General features: G+C 40.0%; 1 protein-coding gene across 3 annotated transcripts in view; it reads right to left on the reverse strand.

Annotated features, from left to right (window-relative positions):
- LOC106875589 (uncharacterized) overlaps nt 1-16,290 on the reverse strand; it is a 305,124-nt gene that overhangs the window by 172,710 nt on the left and 116,124 nt on the right. The window lies entirely within an intron of this gene.

Here is a 16,290-nt window from a genome sequence, read left to right on the forward strand (position 1 = left end):
GCCATGAAGCATGGCTGTTCGTACACATGCGTCATACAATCTGTCTTTTACTCTGAGAGAGAGACCCTTTGTCGCCAGCAGAGGTGAGAGCTCTCTGAACTTTGCCAAGGCTATTCTAATTCTAGCAGCTACGCTTTCAGCGCACCCACCTCCACTGCTAATTTGGTCACCAAGATAGCGGAAACTATCAACCACTTCTAGTTTTTCTCCCTGGAATGTGGCAGAAGTTGTTTTCTGCACATTCACAGTATTTATAGCTCCAGAATATCTGCTGCCAACAAAAACTAACTTCCTAGTTAACCTTCCTTTGATATTGCTGCACCTCTTATGTGTCCATAGCTTGCACTGGGTGCATCTTATAGAGTTACTTCCCACTCCTTTTCTACAGATCGAGCAGGGCCATCTACCCGAAGGGGTTTGTGTTTTGTCTGCCTTCCTACTTATGAGGACTTTGGTTTTAGCTAGGTTGACTCTAAGGCCCTTCGATTCTAGTCCTTGCTTCTACACCTGAAACTTCTCCTCTAATTGTGATAGTGACTCAGCAATTAGTGCAAGGTCATCAGCATAGAGGAGCTCCCAGGGGCATCCTGTCTTGAATTCCTCTGTTATAGCCTGGAGGACTATGATAAATAGGAGGGGGCTGAGGACAGAACCTTGGTGGACCCCTACCTCCACCCGGAATTCTTCACTGTACTCTCTGCCAAACCTCACCTTACTGACAGAGTTTCTGTACATGGCTCGCACAGCTCTCACTAACCATTCTTCTATCCCTAGTTTCCTCATTGACCACCAAATGAGAGATCGGGGGACCCTGTCAAAGGCTTTCTCCATATCAACGAAAGCCAGGAACAGAGGTTTATCCTTGGCTAGGTATTTCTCCTGAAGCTGTCTTACCAGAAATATAGCATCAGTGGTGCTTTTCCCAGGCACGAACCCAAACTGCATCTCATCTAAACTGACTCGCTCCCTAAGCAGTTGAGCTATGACCCTCTCCGTGACTTTCATTACCTGATCTAAAAGCTTGATACCTCTGTAATTATTTGTATTATGTATGTATGTATGTATGTATGTATGTCAGGTCACTTATGAGGCTCTCATAAGTGCTACTGGTAACATGCAATCCAGTACAACCTGTTGCATGGTCGGGTTGCCGGCGACTAAACTGGCATCCCCACCAGGCTACCCTGGTGAGGAGGGTTGCTAGAAACGCAGCAGGATTAAAAACAAGACCTGTTGAAAGCTTGGATGGACCTGGTGCAGGCTCAGTGGCTATCTAGCAATAGCACAGGTACGCAGAAATTCCGGGATGGTGTCCGGCGTGCTGAAAGACCACTGGGAGTGATGCGTCCCTCAGCTTTTGTTGAAGCATGTCTCTTGGAGAAGGTCATTCTGATATAAAACCAGATATGCAGGGAATGGCATTGGACATTTTGGGGTTCTTTGGTTTGTGCTAGAGATCATGGTGCTCCCACATCCCTGAGCCTGCGACTCATATTGGCACCAGACATCTTGCTCCGGCTTGTCTCTGGATAACGTCAATAAAGTGGAGAGGGTCTATGAGGTGTTGTGCAAACCTTATTGGACCTAAAACTCTGCACAGGCATTGCCGACCGCTGTTCGATATGTGCATTTTTTCCCCTATATATATTTATCTTATTTTTAGTATATATTTAACTTATTTTTAGTATATATTTTCTTCATTTTTAATAAATATTTTAATTTTCTTTTATTCGGAAGTCCTGTGATGATGGGAATGTGGTGAAGCATGCAGACCTGACGGGTTGGAAGCATGTAGTCAGCGACCTGCACATAGGCAGCCCATGCTAGATATAAAGTCGTCTCCTTGTCGCCCATAACAGCGGTAGGATTCGGTTGCTGCATGGGTGTCTGAGCAGCTCCATTTGGAGAGGGCACTGCTCACCCAGAAACCGGGGAGGTTCTAGAAAAGGTGAACCAAAAATTGCCTGTCTTTCCATATCTGGTCAGTTTAGTACGACTGACGGATGTCCACCCTGCGCTTGAAAAACAAAGAGTCTTTTATTTATAAACTCTGGACGGAACTTAAACATTTCATGTTGGAATGTGCGCACTCTGTTGGACAACAAGAGTGATTGTAGGCCTGAAAAACGCACTGCACTTGTTGCTTGTGAGCTGAACCATTATAAAATTGATATAGCTGCACTCTCAGAGACTCGTATAGAAGGTGAATGTCAGCTTGAGGAAGTAGGAGGTGGATACACCTTTTTTGGAAAGGAAGGCAGAAGGAGGAGCGCAGAGAGGCTGGTGTTGGTTTTGCAGTCCGATCTGATATCCTTAAGAAGTTGGAAGAGCTCCCTGTTCCTATAAATGAACGTATGACACTACGGTTGCACTTGAAAGGTAAGCGGTTTGCTACTCTAATAAGTACCTATGCACCTTGACTAGCTGTGATGAAGATAAAACAATCTTTTATATCCAGCTGAGAGCCATACTTAGAAAAATCCCCAATTCTGATAAAGTCATTCTACTGGGGGATTTTAATGTCAGGGTTAGAACAGACTGGCAAACATGGAACTCTATAGGACGTTTTGGAGTTGGGAAAATGAATAGCAATGGTCTCATGTAACTGGAGCTTTGCGAAGAACATGGACTTTACATCACAAGCACTCATTTTATGCACAAAGGTGATCACACAACAGCATGGATGCATCCAAGGTCCAAAGTTTGGCACTTGCTGGATTATGTCATCATCCGCAAGCGCGACATTTATGACATTTGTAATGTCAAGTCCTTTCATGGATCAGAATGCTGGACAGACCACAGTCTGGTGCGAGCAAAGTTCCGAATGGTGGTTACAGTGAAAGAGAGAAGAGGACCAGTCAGCATTCCTCACCGTCTAAATGTCCATAAGGTATATGATGTTGTGGTTAGGCAATAACTTCAGACTCGCTTGTCCAGCATTGAAACTGCTGCAGCATGGGAGGATTTTCGAGACCACATTCTACAATGTGCAGCCGAAACCCTGGGATATGTTACTGCCAGACACAGAGACTGGTTTGATGAGAATGATGCTGAAGTTCAGCGACTATTGGTGGTAAAGCGCCATGCTCACAGTGTATTGCAACACAGAGAACTGTCTACTGTGCAGCGAAGTCTAGCACTTGCCCAATATAACAGTGTAAAATCACTACTGCAGCGATCTCTCAGGAAGATGCAGAACATTTGGTGGGAGGATCTTGCTCATGATGTTCAGGCTGTTGCTGATGCAAATGATAGCAAGAAGCTTTACCATCTTATGAAGCGAGCTTATGGACCTAAGAGCTCCACATCAGCTCCTTTGCTTTCCAAGGAGTCTTCCACTCTGTTTACTAAATCAACAGAAATCACAGGTCGCTGGATCGAACACTTCTCTGAACTCTTAAACCATGAGTCAGTTGTGGATGAAACAGTGATTGATACTATGCAACAAAGACCTATCACTGGCTCCTTAGACTCCTCGCCCGCAATAGATGAGGTAATGACATCAATAAGTAAATTGAATCTTGGTAGGGCACCTGGAAAGGATGGAATTTGTGCTGAGGTCTTGCGATTTGGTGGTAATTACATCACACAGTCCCTTCATGAACTTATTAGTGCAGTCTGGAGGGATGGTGCAATCCCTAAGAACTGGAAGAATGCAATTATTCTTCCTCTATATAAAAGAAAAGGAGCCAGAACAATGTGTGGTAACTACAGAGGTATTGCTCTACTATCAGCTGCTGGCAAGGTTCTGGCAAATATTCTTCTTACCCGTCTGAATGGGTGTCTCGTAAATGATGTCCTATCTGAATCTCAATGTGGCTTCTGATCTGGTAGAGGGACAATGGATATGATTTTCACAGCAAGACAGATGCAGGAGAAGTGCTATGAGCAGAATATGGATCTTGTCCAGGTATTCATTGATTTAACAAAGGCCTTTGATACTGTAAATAGGGCCTTTCTATGGAAAATACTTGGCAAACTTGGATGTCCGGATCACTTTGTATCTATAATTAAATCATTTCATGATGGGATGGAGGCTTGGGTCAATGTTGGTGGTGGCATGGCGGGACCCATTCCTGTAGAGAATGGTGTCAAACAGGGTGACATCCTTGCCCCAACTCTCTTTTCTTTGTACTTTTCTGCTGCTTTTACTCATGCTTTTGCTAAGGTTAGCTCTCTGGGAATATATGTCAGATATTGATCTTCTGACCACCTCTTTAATCTTCGCCGATTTGCTGCCAATTCAAAGGTTCTCCAGTCTATTATTCGTGACCTCCTTTATGAAGATGACTGTGACTTAGTCACTCATACAGTGGATGACATGCAAATACTCATGAATTGCATTTATGCTTCTTGCAAGGCATTTGGACTTAACATTAGCCTGGACAAGACTGTTGTAATGTTCCAGCCTGCACCAGGAAATCCATATGTGAAACCAGCTATCTTGGCTGAAGGAACAATTCTGAAGGTAGTAGACAAGTTTGTCTACCTGGGCAGCACACTCAGCCATTCTTGCTCCCTGGATGAAGAAATATCTTTCAGGTTGCAGAGAGCAACTAATTCCTTCCGGTCTCTTCAGTCTCGTGTCTGGTCCCAGCATGGCATCGCAAGGTAAACAAAAGTTGCTGTGTACCATGCATGTGTACTGACATCGCTCCTCTACTCATGTGAGAACATGGACTCCGTACAAACGTCAGGTAAGGGTCCTTGAACACTTTTATCAGAGATGTCTCAGACACATTCTCAATGTTGGCTGGACCTCAAAAATTCCAGACACACAGGTCCTGAGGACAGCTGATATCTTGAGTATTGAGGCAATGGTGCACAAGCACCGGTTACGTTGGACTGGACACCTTATTAGAATGAAGGATAGCAAGATTCCTAAGCAGATGCTATATGGAGAACTTGTGAATGGAAGGAGACTCCGGCAGAAACCAAGGCTGCGATTTAAGGACTGTGTCAAGTCCTCATTAAAGGCCTGTGATATGCAGGACACTGACTGGGAGAACAATACCTGTCATCACCACAGATGGAGGAAGCAAGTTAAGGAGGGGATTGACACTTTTCAGAGAGCACGTAACCAGTATGAAGAACTTAAGTGAGCTGCGCGAAAGCGCACGGCTCGTATAGTGAATGGGGAAAGCTTGGTCTGCAATGTTTGCAGTCGTGTATGCTTGTCAAGAGCAGGGGGCTCATTAGCCACCAATGGAGCCGCAAATGCAAAATATAAGTTAGTCCTAGAGTGCACAATGTTCCTGAATTGTCTTCCTCGGTCACGAGTGGACGGCCATCATCATCATCATCATGTATGTATGTATGCATGTTATATATCCTGGTGTTTGATAAATAATTTAATGAAGTAGGGGGAAAGAAAGTATTCACACAGTGCACTACAATTACTGTTACACGAGATTAAATGCTCCTTGCCAACAGCTCACAGTGAAATGCTTGAATTATTTTATTAAGCACTCAGGTTTTTACACAGAGGGGACAGCACAAGGACACACAGAACACCACAGTGTGGACAAAAAGCATAAGACGAATGAAAATGAGAAAAATGTTATATAAAAATGAAAAAGGAAATGGCTAGATGAGCCCCACTCTCATGCAGTACCATTTGAACGTTTTTACTTATAGTTTATAATCTTTTTTTCCCCCTGTTCCTTCCTCCACTAGCATCGTTTTTGTTCTCTTTTTTTTTAAAGCAATTTTACTTTTTTTAATATCTTATGAATGGTTCCTGTTCTCTTAATTCCACTACTGGCAGCAGTTCATCAAACTCCACCACAAATCCTGGCAGATCAATGTTCAACCAGTTATATCTGTCTTTATTAATTATAATGGCTTCCACATTTTCTCCGAATGTATCTGTAGGCAACTTAATCCTTATAACAGATTTAAACTTTGTTATCATTCTTTCAGTTGCTGTGCTCTTAGCATATATAACGAAATTCCATCTGTGCTTTCTCGGCCTTCTCGCTTGTTTGCGTTTACTTTACTCCACTCTTGGCGCCTTCTCTCTGTCTTTATCCTCCTCCATTTTTGTTAGTGTCGCTGTTTCTTCATGCTGTTGTCTTTCTACATTGCCTAAAACTTCTTCCTCCACTGGTATCACTAGTATACTTGATACTGTCTCCTTTTTCTCGAGTTGTTCCTCAATCTCCTTCTCAACCTCCTTCTCGACCTCCATTTCAATCTCCTTCACAACCTCCTTCTCAACCTCCTTATCTACTTTTGTTTTCTTTTTCTGTCTCTCCAGTGGAGAGCTTACTCTTTCTTTCCTCTTTTGTTTTTTTACTACTGTAAATTCTTCCTCTGTTCTTGCTGTCTCTTTCTCATCATACTGTACCACTTCGTCCACCTCTTGCTCCTCAGACTGTTCCATCTGTTGTTCCTTCTCTTCTCTCCGGGGGCACCTCGCCTTCATACGGCCTTTCTCGCCACACTGGTAGCATATGGGAGGCCTACCCTCCACTACCACTCTCAGTCTCACATCTTCGGGTAGAACTATATTTCCTCCGCAATTTTGTTCAGGTCACTTAAACTTGCCTGTACAGCCATCTCTATTCCAAATACCCGTCAATTCAACCTTTTAGTTCTCATCACTCTCAGTATTTTCGCGTCTTCCTCCATGTTGAACATAATTGCTGCAACTAACTATGTTTCGTTTAATTCCAGTGGTACTTTTCCCACTCTCACTCTGATAATATGCTTGCCACAGTATGCTGGCAAAAGTACCCACCCTTCTGTCTTTATGGCTTCAATGCAGTGTCTTTGGTTGTGAATCGCACCTCTACTGTGCTATATCTTCTTCCTCTTGTTATGAAAGTGGTGACTTTTTTCACTTCTTTTAGGCACTTTTCAATATCTTCAATAGTCGCAATCTCAATTTTTTTGTGATGACACTTTAAGTTTCTTATATATCACTGTTCTCTTCCTTACTCTATCCGTTAGTTTGTCTGGTGGCATCAATTTTAGGTTATGGCCTTCTTTTTCTGGCAACTTCCCGCATTCTTTTAGCTTTTTTGGTTCTATCTTTACCTCACAAACCTCCAAAGCATCCACGTCCACTCCTCTGCCAGTTGCTGCTGCATAACTGTGTCCTTTTGCTGGTCCAACCTCCATTTCTCTTCTCTTCTCAGGTTTTCCCATAAATGGGAAGAAAAACACAAATCAGCAAGCTCGTAAATAAAAACAGTACAGCAATTTCAATAAACAACACAAGGGGAGACCTTTAACAAATATAACAATATATCACCTCTAACTTCACATAGAATCGCAAGGATTTTACCCCAAAACAGTGAACTGCTTGCCCTGAACTGCTGACAGTTCTTTATTTTATAGCAATATGTCAGTCCACTTTTAGTCACATGGGAGTGGTTGGAATCCTTCCACATCATCTCACCTTTTTAGAATTAGTCTCCCCTAACTTCTCCCCTTTTGAGAATTAAACTCCACTCAAGAGTTTTAATATCTCTTACACTTAAGTTTCAATTCCACTAAGGTGCAATACTTCCATGGAGATTTCATTTCTCATGACTGTTTTTTTTTTGTGAATGTTTTTTAAGTTGGTTAATATGTCTTTTATGTTCAACCTTTTATCAAGAATAACATTCTTCCAATTTGTTTAATAATTACACTGTCTTCCCAGCTTTTTTTAAACATATATAAAGGTTTATAAAATTTTTTTTTTCACCTAACTTGAAGAATTTTGAAGTAGTTTCGTTGTTCGCTTTTTTCTATTTTCACTTGGTATCAGCTTATCAAAGATGGATCTGACCTTTCTAGCAAAACCAATTCCGCGAGTGACATTCCAGACGGGGTATTCAGATTAGGTGTTACTTGGTACGCTCTTAGAAATTATTGAAGTGCAAGGTTGTCCATTACTTCATTGTTTGCCTTTTTAATGCCCTCTTGAAAGTGTCAACAAAATACTTCACTTGTCCATTTGACCTATGGTATGATGGAGTGGTCACATGTTTGATAACGAACATTTTACAAAATTTTCTGAACTCATCTGAAGTAAATTGAGTTCCATTATGGTATCAGGGATACCATATCTGGTGAACAATTCATGTAAAAAACTTACTATAACTGCATATGTTGGCTTTTTACATTTATGCACTTTAGGTCACTTAGAAAAACTGTCCACCACCCTTAAGTGGATCTATGTAATCAGCATGCAGTCTGGACCATGTAATATCTGTTTTTGGCCACCGTTGCCATTTAGTGGTAAGTGCTTTTGCAGCTAGGGCACGCCCTCTGCATGCTTTCACTAGTTCTTCAATGTTGGCCAATATGCATAACTTCTCATTAATGATTTCATTCTTGAAATCCCTAGGTGACCAATGTGAAATTCCTTTTGTAATTGCTTCTATAGCGTGACTGGCACTATGACTCATTGAGTATACATCAATACATTGTCACACACTGAGAATGGGTTTGAATTAGTATTGCACATATTTTTATCTCTTTTAGCCTTCAGCATTTCTTACATTTTTTAAAGAATTTATCATTTTCCGATTTTAATTTTATATCTTGTAATGTGACTGGCAGTTCACATATGATGTTACACAAAACATTTTAAATTCATTGTCTGCTTGCAACGAAGCAATCATGGTATCTTCAAATGGTTCAGCATTTTTTGAAATCGGTCTTGATAAACAATCAGTGTCTACTAATTTCTTAGATGGTGTATACTCCATCTTAAAATCTTAGTTTAATAATATAGTACCCCAGCATTGCAACCTGTTGGCAGTATGGTTAGGGATTCCTTTCTTCAACCCATATATAGATAATAATGGATGATGATCAGTCTGTAGTTGAAAACTTCTACCATGTAAAAATCTATGAAATTTTTTTATGGCAAAAATAATTGCTAGAGCTTCTTTTTCTATTTGACTGTAATTTTTTTCTGCTGATAGAGAATGTGAGGCATGAACCACTGCCTTCATGTTACCATCTTTATATTTATGTAGCATTACTGCTCCCATACTGTACTTCAGAGGCATCTGGAGCTACTACAATCTCCACTGCAGGATCGATGTGTGCTTAGGCCAAATCAGATAATTTTGAAATTTTGTTGGAAGTCTTCTGACAATGTTTTAAGGCCAGTTCCATTTTACATCTTCTTTTAGCAGATTATTTAGTGGAGTTCTTACGTTATGCATATTTGGAATATAATTTTGGTAATAATTTGCCAGTCCCAAAAAAGCTTGTAAGGTCACTATATTTATCAATTTTTAATTGTGTCCGACCTTGATGGATCTGGTCGATGTCCATTTCTGTCAATGATTTGTCCTAAATATTTTATTTTTGGTAAGAAAAATTCACACTTTCTTCACTCAAAGTGAAGCTGTAATCCCTAATTTTTTCGAATATATATTTTATATGCTCTATGTGTTGGTCCTGGGATTCACTTTTTATGAGTATATCATCCAGATATGGAATTGCGAATTCACAGTCTGCTAACATTGCATCCATAGTCTGTTGAAAAATTGCTGGTGTAACTTTTAAGTCAAATGGTAACCTATTGTATTTATACAGTTCTTTATGTGTGTTAATTGTTTGGTATTTAGAGCATTTATCATCTACTCTAATTTGTAGGTACACATCAGAGAGATCCAATTTAGAAAATATTTTGTCACTGTTTAATTTCACAAATATGTCCTCCAGAATAGGTAGCTGATAGTGGCACATTTTTAGACATTTATTTAAATCAGTGGAAAAATCAGCACACACTCTGAGTTTATTATTCTTTTTCTTAACATACACAGTTGATGATGCCCATTGACTATATTCCATTTTTTAGATAACTCTAATTTTTTCTAGTCTCTCTAACTCTAAGTTTATTTGTTCTAACACTGCAAAAGGTACAGTTCATTTTGGTTTAAATACCGGAATGGCATTTTCTTTTACTTGAAACTTCGCCTTTGTTTTGGTGCACAGTCCTAATTCATCAGGCAAAACTTCAGGAAAAATCTTATTAATTTAAAAAAAATTTCATCTGATAACTTATTTGTGCTGGTGGAAGAATCATTCACATTTTCATAGAAAATACTTATGGGGAGGTCCCAAAAGTTAAATAATTCCATCCAGTCTGTTCTGAATAAATTTGTTGTATTATTCAACACAACAACTTTAGCTTTTAAGGTAATGTTACTTAACATTTCACCCTTAAAATGTAACTTCCTCCTGAAACACGACGTGCAATTTTCAAAGTTTCTTTTAATCTAGGTCACCTGATTTTTTCCTGCATCTGCGTTAATTATCAAGATATCATTGCCTGTTTACGTTTGTGTTATTAAGTTTTACATACATAAATTACTTTGAGCCTCATTCATATTTCTTGTCACTGATAACCTGTGTATGTGATTTTTTCCTGTTGAACCATTTTTTTAGGTTTTGTTTTACAGTGTGATTTTTTATGACCTATCTTACCACACTTGAATTATTTTATATTTTTAACTGGACAGTTACTTTTAAAATGTAGACCACCACACCTATAACGTGGATTTGGTCTTGATATTTTTTTCTCTTTTCTCTTATTCATTACAGGTCAACACACATTAATATAAGAGCAGTCTTTTTCTTCACTTTTATTTGTGTCATGTCCTAGATTCATAATCCTCTGGCATTTTTCTGCTACTGCCTGTAGAGTTAAATTTTGGTCCTGTTCTAATTTTGTTAATATTCAGGAACATATATCAGCATCTTTGCTTACAGTTAGCCCTTGAACAAAATTTAAACATTGCCAGTGAGTATTGAACAGGGAACTTCTTTCACTGAAGATTTTCATAATTTAATGTCTTTTATCCATGCTGGCATAGGTTGGACAGTTTGACCAGGGCTGGTAAGCTGAGAGGTTGACTCCAGTCTGATTTAGCATGGTTTCTACAGCTGGATGTCCTTCATAATGTCAACCACTCCGAGAGTGTAATGGGTACTTTTGTGTGTCACCAGCATGGGTGCCAGTTACGTGACACCAGTATATACCTTGACAATAATTTCACTTGGCTTGATGGGTCTTCTTTTCAAACATGGCATATTGCCAAAGGTCTCTGTCATTTGTCATTGCCTCTGTGAGGCCTGATACTTGAAAGGTGCTTTTTATGTGCCACTGGCATGGGTGTTTCTTATGTGACTCCAGCATTGGCCACGACTGCCATTTCACTTGGCTTGCTGGGTCTTCTCAAGCACAGCAAATCACCAAAGGTCTCAGTCACTAATCATTGCCTCCATGAAGCCCAATGTTTGAAGATCATGCTTCACCACCTTATCCCATATCTTCCCTCCACAGTTAGCGATTGGTTCTTCTTTACACAGCTGTCCTTGTTCATGTGCATCATATGACCATACCAACACAGTCGTTTCTCTTGCACACTCCATCTGATGCTTCTTATGCCCAACTTTTCTCCCAAGATGCCTGCACTCTGTCATACATGCACACTGACATGGCACATTTAGTGAAGCATGGTAGCTTAATTTCTCTCAAGCCTGTACATGTTTTTGGCAGTCACAACCTATGAGAAGCTCTTTTGCCAGCAAAGGTAGGACCTCTCTGAACTTTGCCCAGCCTATTCTTATTCTCACAGCTATGCTCTTGAAGCATTCACCTCTGCTACAGACTTGGTCACCTAGGTAATGGAAGCTATCTACTACTTCTAGCTTACCCACCTGGCAATTGATGGAGTCTATTTTCTGTACAATTTTAGTATTTATTGAATCTGTGCATCTTCCACACACAAAACAGTTTCCCAGTTAACCTTCCCCTCATATTGCTGCACTTCTTATGTATCATTAGCTTGCACTGGGTATATCTTAAGGAATTTCTACCAATGCTTTTCCTACAGATTGAGCAGGGCCATCTGCCTGAAGGCATTTGTGATTTGTCTGCTTTCCAACTTAATAAGACTTTGGTTTTTGCTAGGTTAACACTAAGACCATTTGATTCTAGACCTAACTTCCATGTCTGAAATTTCTTCTCTAGCTCTGGTAGATTTTCAGTTATAAGAACAAAGTCTTCAGCAGGGAGGAGCTCCCAGGGACAGTCTGTCTTAAATTCCTCTGTTATTGTCTGGAGAACTATGATGAACAAGGACTGATCCTTGGTGAACCACTACTTGTACCCTGAATTCCTCACTATACTCATTGCTAACCTTCACCTTACAGGTTGCATCCCTGTACATGGCTTGTACAGTTCTCACCAGTCACTCATCTAACCTTAGCTTCTGCATTGACCACCAGATAAGGGAGTGGGGTCTCTGTCAAAAGCTTTCTCCACGTCAACAAATGCCAGGTAGAAGTGTTCATTTTTGGCTAGATACTTCTCCTGAAGTTGCCTAACCAGGAATATAGTATCAGTTGTGCTCCTTCTTTGCACAAATCCAAACTGCATCTCATCTACACTAACTCTCTCCCTAATTAATTGAGCTATGACCCTTCCTGTGACTTTCATTACCTGGTCCAGCAATTTGATGCCTCTGTAATTATTCCTGTCTGAGACATCACCTTTTTCCTTTGTAGCAGTTGACAATAATGCTGTTACACCAATCCTTGGTATGACTCCCTTGTGGACAACCTGATTAATTATGGGTGACTAGGTTATATCCTACTCCGCTAGATACTATTTTAAGCATCTCTGTGGAGATTCCTGATGGGCTGGGGTATCTCCCTGTCTTCATGTCCTTACTTGCTTTTATCACAATGTGGAGGTTTGGTAGCATCTTTATTCTTCTTGTTTGTTCCTGGATAGCAAAGCATATCCCTCTAGGTGGAAAGTAATGTAACTATCACAGGTCCAGGAGAGGCTACTCTTCCTGTCAATGCTGTTGTAGCCTTCTATCTTATGGGACATATTCCTATGCATTGCTTTTTGTTGGTATGATGCCTGCTTCTCCAAGTTTCTGTTTAGGTAGGCCAGTCCAGCTTCCTTTGGGTCACATGAGACATTTGTATTCTCAGAGTACCTGCACAGTAGTTCTCCAACTCTGATGATGTTGTTGATCCCACTTTTGAATATGCATGGAATATACTAATTTCTTTCTTTACTGTTCAGCAGGTGTTGTGTGAGTGATACAATGTGATAGTCAAAGGCTGTTTGGACTGGTCTTACACCTCTACTACCATCACTTTGTGTTACATAAATCCCATCGGTTTTGCTGTTAATGTTGAAGTTGCCAGTGGTGGTCAGTACTTTTTTAGTTTTGATATTCAGGCTATATAGCTCTAGCAATACAAAACTGGAGTCTACAGAAGTACACTTTTGTTATTCTTTCTTCAGTCACAGCATCAATGTATGCATCATTCTCATCGATTCTGAGGTACTTATAGCTTTCATCATTAGAGATAGGGGAGATAGATAAGCTGTTGGTATATATGTTTCCTAGCTGATTGACAATCTTTCCTTGGATGACTATCGTGTATGGACACTAATCTTGCCTAAACTCCATTCCTATATCTCATGAGACTGTTGTGACTAGTTCTACTTATCTCTTGATGTTGATCATATTACAAGAAAATAACTTTAGACCATCAACAAAAAATTTGTGGGTGATATTAATTTTATTCTTTGTTGTATATCTCAGCATGTAGCCTTGACATATTGTTAACAGAGCTGACAAGGGATTCACAGCCAGTACAAACAGCATCACAGATAAACTATCACTCTGGAATATGCCTTTTTATAATTTAATTCTATTTGTAACAATATGTGTTGCATTAGTAATTGTCAGTGATAACTGTGTGGACAATGTTGTGGTCAGTCTTTCAATGGTATTCACTATAGCAACTGGTACTTTGACAAAATGTAGTAGATTCTATCATCCATGAGTGAGGCACAGAATCAAATGCCTTCTTTTAGTCTAGCCATATCATAAAGAAATTATGGTGACGTTGCTTTGCTTCCTTAAGGAAGGACAACTTTGTTGAAAAGTTGTTCAGCACAGCCCTAGATTCCTTTCTCATCTGCCAGTTTATCAGTTATCACACTATTTATTGCAGTGATTTTGGAGAAACATATTCAGACAACCTGTGTACAACTTGTTCATAACATTCAAGCATGCTATGGGCCTATAGTTTTTCACCGCACGGGTCTCTTTATTCTCGAGGATAAGAGTAGTCTGTGCAACCATCAGCCAATCTGGTATATCTAGTTCAGCATCCATTGTTTTTTTAAACAGGCTCATGAGAATTTTCCTGTAGAACTTGAGTTTTTTGTACTAGTAGCCTACTATCAAGTCTCTCCCAGATATATATGTATGTGTACATGTATATGTGTCTCTCCATCTGGCCATCCGTCTATCCATCTACATGCACACACACACAAATATAAACACATAAAAATCTATATGTATATGCACATGTGTGGTTGTGTCCCTTTGCCGTGACATCAACCAAGACTTGTAAGTAAGCATCATTGTCATATAAGCAATATCATTCTCCAATCTTCTGTGAAAACATCTTCTGTTGTTTTTCAATAGTTAGTTAGTCCACATTACTCCATAGGGAGCATAAGGTTGTGACTATTTCATGCCAGTGGACACGATCATGGGCTACCTCTTGATTTGAGACCAAGAGAGAACGATTGCTTTTGCTTCATCCTCAACGCATCATTTCCAGGTCTTCTTAGGTTGTCCAACTTACCCTTTTCCTTCAGGTTGCCAGTCTGACTCTTGTCTTGCAATGCTGCATGGAGGTCTCCTTAGAATGTAACCAATCCATCCCCATTTTGTTTTCAGAATTTCTTGATTGCTGGAGTTTGGTTCATTCTATTCCACACACTTCTGTTTGAAATTTTGTCTGGCAACAAGATCTTGAGGATGTAGTACAGACATTTGTTGATGAAGGTCTGTAGCTTACTCATTATGACTTTGGTAACCCTCCAAGTTGCTTTGAAACAAGTGAGGATTGGCAACAGGAAAGATAGCCAGTTGTAGAAAATCTGCTTCAATGAATTTCATCTGCCTTATGCAAACATTGAAAAGTGGATGTTTTATGAGGATGGTGACTCTGTGTGTGTGTGTGTGTGTGTGTGTGTGTGCGTGCACATGCATGGGTGTGCATGTTTATGCATGTATTGTGCATGTGTGTGCATACATACATGTGTGTGTGTGCATGTGTATTGTAAAAGTGTGTGTGTTGTGTGTGCATGTGTGTGTGTGTGTGTGTGTGTGTGAACATGAGGCTACTCTTAGTGCTACTGGTAACATGTAACCCAGTACAAGATAATACATGGTTGAGTAGTTGGTGATTAAACTGGTAACCCTACTAAGCCTGCTTTGTAAGGTAGGTGATTTCCTTGGACACAACCCATCTTACAACACTTGCCAAAGGGCAGATGAGCTCAGTACACTCAATGGCCATTGAACAACTGGAAGCCAGAAACCCATAACCTTTGTTTAGACAGCTCTCTAAAAGAAGGAAAACACCTGTGATATAATACATGTGACTTCATTTGCATCCAATGATATAGACTAGTTCTTCTTTTTGGGTAAATGCATACATTGCTTAAAGAGTGGGATTGACCCTGTGCAAGGCCTTCCCTTATTTTAAAAGTTTCAGACACAGGCATCACTTGATTTTTAGCATCTCGAAGCTGTGTTACACACAGTAGCTGACTGTAACTGAAAATAGAAAAACACTTCATGAAAAATTTTATGATGGAATGAAGACATGTTTCCTGATGTGTGTTATGTTTTCTGAACATCTGTTGCGAGAAGTGCCCATTATTGCTACATCTGTGCAAAATGTGTAGGTCCTTAACTGAACTGAAAAACCATATCTGTGCTGCTTCAAGAAAACAATCAAGCAATGGTATTGCTCAGAATTAGTCTGTGTGTGTGTGTGTGTGTGTGTGTGTGTGTGTGTGTGTGTGTGTGTGTGCATATATATTCAACATGTAAAACTGTTAATCCAAACATGTTCTTTCTTTCTCCATTTTCTTTCCGCATTCCTTTCTGTCAAAGAGCATCGGCTTGAAGTGTCAAAGACTTTTCCATTTTTCCTGACCATCAAACTAATACACCTTGTTTGTCATTCCCTCACCTGTTTCTGTCTTCTGTTTTTGTTTATTTGAACCATGTAGAATGAACCTATAGGTTGACTGTAAGATTAAGAATGTAGTCTATAGCATATGATGTACTGAGGAACGGTGCAGAAACGAGACAACAACCTATATTGGGAGTCAGCACTTATCATAGGGAGCAGATAGGCGAACACTGATGGGAGCTTAGAGAGGAGAAAAGCTCATCAGTGCTCTACCAATATGCTCAATTAGAACATAGAGGTTTG

The sequence above is a fragment of the Octopus bimaculoides genome, chromosome 9 (assembly GCF_046866305.1).
Source record: "Octopus bimaculoides isolate indiv1 chromosome 9, ASM4686630v1, whole genome shotgun sequence".
Classification (NCBI taxonomy): Eukaryota; Metazoa; Mollusca; class Cephalopoda; order Octopoda; family Octopodidae; genus Octopus; species Octopus bimaculoides.